Here is a 6360-nt window from a genome sequence, read left to right as displayed (position 1 = left end):
TCATGGTGAGACTAATTATTAATGTGTAGGAAAATTCTGTTTTTGAATAAGCCTTTGTTTGTGCTTCTCTGTCATGGTAATGCAGTGAATTTATTTAAGGTCTAATTGGTGGATTCAATTTTTTTTCCCATTTCATTTTTTTTTTTTTAACAAATACCGTGTTTCAGTACAGGTTTGTTTTTCTTTTGGCACACGGACCATTTCTAGCAGTTTTCCTCAGTGATGGAATATCATGAATGTGATTCATTATGTAACTGTCGCACATTAAGCAAATAAACTTACAGATCTGATGTGGGTGCTGCTTCAAAAGAGTGTCTGGTCTTATTTATTTTAGGATTTCATTTTTGCAAACCTACTATACAAATCTGTGTTCTTTGTGTACTTAACTCTTAAAGGAACAGTTCAGTGTAAAAATAAAACTGAATGCATGTCTAACATTTTTTTTTTTTTAACTGTTGGGTTTTATTTTTTTTTCAAAAGTAATTGTTGTTTTTGGTGCTAATTTACAAAGTTTGTGGGATCCATAGGCATACAGCAGGTTACATTCCTTTGTAATTACCCTCAGCTTGAGGAGGGTGGGGTTTGATTAGTTCACCTTTACAGACTGTTTAAATAGAACCACTGGCACTCCAGTGGAGCTTGCTCTGGTGGTAGGTGCTCTGTAAGTGATTGCTCTTTAAGTGGGGGCTCTGTAAGTGGAGTTATAAACTCAGGAGTTAGTGGGGGGCTCTGTAAGTGGAGTTATAAACTCAGGAGTTAGTGGGGGCTCTGTAAGTGGAGTTATAAACTCAGGAGTTTAACACTAAGGGAGTTAAAAACAAGGTAAAACAAGGTATTTACTACAAGCCCTTTCACCTATTTTTGTTTAACTGTTCTTGTAACTGGGAGAATGAGTGGTAGCAACATTGAAGGTCTGACAAAGTGCACAGCCTGCCACATGTATGCAGTTGTGGAACAACAGTTCCAAAGTGCATACCTCTGTTGTGGATGTGAGCGAATTGCCACTTTAGAGGCTCGCGTTAGAGCACTAGAGGAACACGTTGCAACACTGCGTTCTATTAACAATCTTGAAAGAAGTCTCTTGCTAACTGAACAAGAGCTAGCGGGGTCAGATAGTATGGGGGAGGGAAGCAGCAAAAGGATGATAGGGCAGTAAGCTGGGTGACAGTTAGAAAATCTAGTGTGGGTAAAAGGAAAAGGGAGGCTGCTCCAGGGTTTGCGCATCCCAACAGATTTGCCAGATTGTGTGAAGAAGATGGGAGTGTGAACTCTGGACTGGCGGTTCTTGATGAGGCTGATCTCTCTAACAGCCGGGAGACCAGTTTCTCTAGTAGTGGTGGGGAGGAGAGCAGAGCTAGGCCTAAACAGATGGTGGTTATAGGGGATTCAATCATTAGGAAAGTGGACAGGGTAATCTGTCAAGCAGATCGCTTCAACCGGACAGTTTGCTGTCTTCCTGGTGCCAGGGTTCGGCATGTGGTTGATCGGGTTGACACATTATTGGGAGGGGCTGGGCATGACCCGGCTGTCTTGGTACATATCGGTACTAACGACAAAATGAACGGTAGGTGGGGGACCTTAAAGAGTAAGTTCAGGGATCTAGGCTCTAAGATTAAGCAAAGGTCCTCCAATGTAATTTTTTCGGAAATTTTGCCGGTGCCACGTGCAAGTTTAGGGAGACAGCGGAAGCTTAGGGAGCTAAATGCGTGGCTAAAGTCTTGGTGTAGGAAGGAAGGGTTTGGGTTCCTAGAGCACTGAGCTGACTTTTCCTTGGGGTACAATCTATACATCCATGACAGATTGCACCTCAATGGAAGGGGGTCTGCTGTGCTAGGGGAGAGAATGGTTAAGAGGTTGGAGGAGTGTTTAAACTAGACAAGGGGGGGGGGTGGGCGAGCTAGAGTTCTATGGGAAAATTAGTGTAGACGGGGCAGGGGGACTAGCAAAGGGTTGTGGGGGAGGAGTGAGGGGGGCATATAGTTTATCAGATAAGGAGCTTCCGTTACAAGGAAAACAGTCTCATATTTGCCTTAGCTCTAACTGTCCTTTAGCTAATGTAAACATCAGAGGAAGAAGTAGTAATCTCCGCTGCATGCTGGCTAATGCGCGTAGCTTGTCGGGTAAATTAGGGGAGCTGCAAGCTATTGCATGTATTGAAAATTATGATTTAATAGGTATCACTGAGACCTGGTGGGATGATGAATGCGACTGGGCTGTGAATTTAAATGGTTATACACTTTTTAGGAGGGACAGAGAGATTAAAAAGGGTGGAGGGGTTTGTCTTTACGTAAAGTCAGATTTAAAGCCATGTAATAAAGACATTACCAATGAAAACGTCGAATCTCTTTGGGTAGAAATTTCAGTAGGGCTGAAGGTCACAAAGAAAATGGTCATTGGTGTATGCTATAAACCACCCCGTATAGATGAGGGGGATGAGGCCCAGCTATTGTTGCAAATGGAGGAAGCTTCAAAACTGGGTCAAGTTGTTATTATGGGGGACTTTAATTATCCGGACATTGACTGGAGTCATGGGGTGGCTAAGTCAGAAAAAGCTAGTAGGTTTGTAAATATGCTAAATGACAACTTTTTATTTCAGGCAGTTCAAGAACCTACTAGGAATGACTCTATTTTGGACCTGGTGATATTTAATAATAATGAACTCATCTCTAACATTTGTGTGGGTGAGCATTTGGGGAACAGTGATCACAACATGGTCTCCTTTGAGATAATGCTGCAGCGACAGCGCTATAAGGGAGTAACTAAAACACTCAATTTTAGACGTGCAGACTTTGCCAGTATAAGGGCATCTCTGCAATGTGTCAACTGGGAAAGGCTTTTCATGGGGTTAGACACAGAAGGAAAATGGAACATCTTTAAAACATTGCTTTGCAGGTATACACAACAGTATATCCCCCTTGTAAGCAAGGAGAAGCATCGCAAAGCAAAACCTTTATGGCTGAATAAAAGTGTTAGTGTCGAGGTTGGTAAGAAAAAACGTGCTTTTAAAGCATTCAAGTTAGCTGGGACAGCAGAAACTTTCATCAGGTACAAGGAAGCAAATAAAGCATGCAAAAAAGCTATCAGGCAAGCTAAAATAGAAATGGAAAGGGATATTGCAGCTAGGAGTAAAAAGAATCCAAAATTATTTTTTTAATTATGTGAATAGTAAAAAAATGAAGCAAGAAGGGGTGGGGACCTTATTATCACGGGGGGGTAAGTTGGTTGATGAGAACGGGGAAAAAGCTGAAATTTTGAACTCTTATTTTTCATCTGTCTATACATCTGAGGAGCCAGATAATGAAGGCTTCCCTTTTAATATGCCCAGTTCTAGTAATTTAGCTACTGATGCATGGGTCACTCAGGAGGAAATTCAAAAGAGACTTGAACATGTAAAGGTAAACAAAGGTCCAGGACCGGATGGGATTCATCCCAGGGTATTAAATGAGCTGAGTGCTGTGATTGCCAAACCTCTTCACTTAATTTTTCAGGATTCATTGAGGTCTGGCATGGTGCCGAGAGACTGGCGGATTGCTAATGTGGTGCCGTTATTTAAAAAGGGATCCCGTTCTCAGCCTGAAAACTATAGGCCTGTTAGTCTGACATCAGTAGTAGGAAAACTTTTGGAAGGGGTAATAAGGGATAGGGTACTTGAATACATTGCAGTTCACAATACTATTAGTTTGTGCCAGCATGGTTTTATGCGTAACAGATCTTGCCAGACTAATTTAGTCGCCTTTTATGAGGAGGTGAGTAGGAACCTCGATGCTGGAATGGCAGTTGATGCCATCTACTTGGACTTTGCTAAAGCGTTTGATACAGTACCTCACAGAAGGTTAATGATCAAATTAAGAAATATTGGCCTAGAACATAATATTTGTAATTGGATATAGAACTGGCTGAAGGATAGAGTACAAAGAGTGGTGGTAAATGGAACATTTTCTAATTGGACCAGTGTGGTTAGTGGAGTACCGCAGGGGTCAGTCCTTGGTCCTTTGCTTTTTAACTTGTTTATTAATGACCTGGAGGTGGGCATAGACAGTACTGTTTCTATTTTTGCTGATGACACAAAATTGTGCAAAACTATAAGTTCCATGCAGGATGCTGCCGCTTTGCAGAGCGATTTGACAAAATTAGAAAACTGGGCAGCAAACTGGAAAATGAGGTTCAATGTTGATAAGTGCAAAGTTACGCATTTTGGTAGAAATAATATAAACGCAAACTATCTACTGAATGGTAGTGTGTTCCAGTCCTTAAGAAGGATATTAATGAGCTGGAGAGAGTGCAGAGACGTACAACTAAACTGGTAAAGGGGATGGAAGATTTAAACTATGAGGTTAGACTGTCGAGGTTGGGGTTGTTTTCTCTGGAAAAGAGGCGCTTGCGAGGGGACATGATTACTCTGTACAAGTACATTAGAGGGGATTATAGGCAGTTGGGGGATGTTCTTTTTTCCCATAAAAACAATCAGCGCACCAGAGGTCACCCCTATAGATTAGAGGAACAGAGCTTCCATTTGAAGCAGCGTAGGTGGTTTTTCACGGTGAGGGCAGTGAGGCTGTGGAATGCCCTTCCTAGTGATGTGGTAATGGCAGACTCTGTTAATGCCTTTAAGAGGGGCCTGGATGAGTTTTTGAACAAGCAGAATATCCAAGGCTATTGTGATACTAATATCTACAGTTAGTATTACTGGTTGTATATATATAGTTTATGTATGTGAGTGTATAGATTGGTTAGTATAGGTTGTGTGCTGGGTTTACTCGGATGGGTTGAAATTGATGGACAATGGTCTTTTTTCAACCCTATGTAACTATGTGTTGGGGGTTTCCTTAATGGAGAAGGATCTAGGGGTTTTTGTTGATAACAAGTTGTCTAATTCCAGGCAGTGTCATTCTGTGGTTACTAAAGCAAATAAAGTGCTGTCTTGTATAAAAAAGGGCATTGACTCAAGGGATGAGAACATAATTTTGCCCCTTTATAGGTCCCTGGTAAGGCCTCACCTTGAGTATGCAGTGCAGTTTTGGGCTCCAGTCCTTAAGAAGGATATTAATGAGCTGGAGAGAGTGCAGGGACGTGCAACTAAACTGGTAAAGGGGATGGAAGATTTAAACTATGAGGTTAGACTGTCGAGGTTGAGGTTGTTTTCTCTGAAAAAGAGGCGCTTGCGAGGGGACATGATTACTCTGTACAAGTACATTAGAGGGGATTATAGGCAGATGGGGGATGTTCTTTTTTCCCATAAAAACGATCAACGCACCAGAGGTGACCCCTATAGATTAGAGGAACGGAGCTTCCATTTGAAGCAGCGTAGGTGGTTTTTCACGATGAGGGCAGTGAGGTTGTGGAATGCCCTTCCTAGAGATGTGGTAATGGCAGATTCTGTTAATTTAAGAGGGGCCTAGATGAGTTCTTGAACAATCAGAATATCCAAGGCTATTGTGATACTGATATCTACAGTTAGTACTAGTGGTTGTATTTATAGTTTATGTATGTGAGTGTATAGATTGGTAGGTGTGGGTTAGGTGTGCTGGGTTTACTTGGATGGGTTGAACTTGATGGACACTGGTCTTTTTTCAACCCTATGTAACTATGTAACACTACTTCCTACTTTCAGCTCTTTAACCTCTTAGTTAGTCGGCAACTTGAAGGGGGGGGGGGCATTGGGACATAACTGTTCAATTAGATGGCTTTTGATCCTAGGCACACAGGTAAAATTCAAAAGCAAACAGTTATGTCCCACAGACCACCCCACTTCAAGTCACTGACTGGAGGTTAGAGATATGCAAAAGAGGAAGTAGTGTTCTGGATTGTATGCTGGACATCTGTTCTCTCAAGCCTTTCTAAATTACATTTTTTGGCTAACTATGTTGAAAAACATTTGTTTTTGCTCAGCCTATTTATCTAGTTTCATTTTTACACTGAACTGTCCCTTTAAATATGCAGTATACCCCATTGTTCAGCATAAATGTAATTAACATAATGAACATAATTTTTCCCTATCATTTTATTTGTCAGATCTATACTTTTTCTTATTTGTTTACCAGAATAATCCCCATCCCTTCACAATTTGTTGTGACTGTTTTGTTAGAAGTTAATTTTACAAGGGGCTTATCTGTACCCTGGTAATCTCTCACTAGGACCAAACATAGAATGGTTTAATTTCCCTGTTTAACTGAAGAAATAACATAATTTTTTTTTCATTTCAACAATGTGGTATACTGTCCCTTTGCTATGAGAGATAGAGGTGGAAATGCTTTAGAATCCCCCATGATTCGGGCAGAATCTTTACAATCAAGCGACTTTTGTCACATTTTTTCCCCTTTATTTAAGTCTTTTGTATCCTAATTTGCATATGCAAATTTG

The sequence above is a fragment of the Xenopus tropicalis genome, chromosome 2, assembly GCF_000004195.4.
Source record: "Xenopus tropicalis strain Nigerian chromosome 2, UCB_Xtro_10.0, whole genome shotgun sequence".
Classification (NCBI taxonomy): Eukaryota; Metazoa; Chordata; class Amphibia; order Anura; family Pipidae; genus Xenopus; species Xenopus tropicalis.
This window is presented reverse-complemented; position numbering follows the sequence as displayed.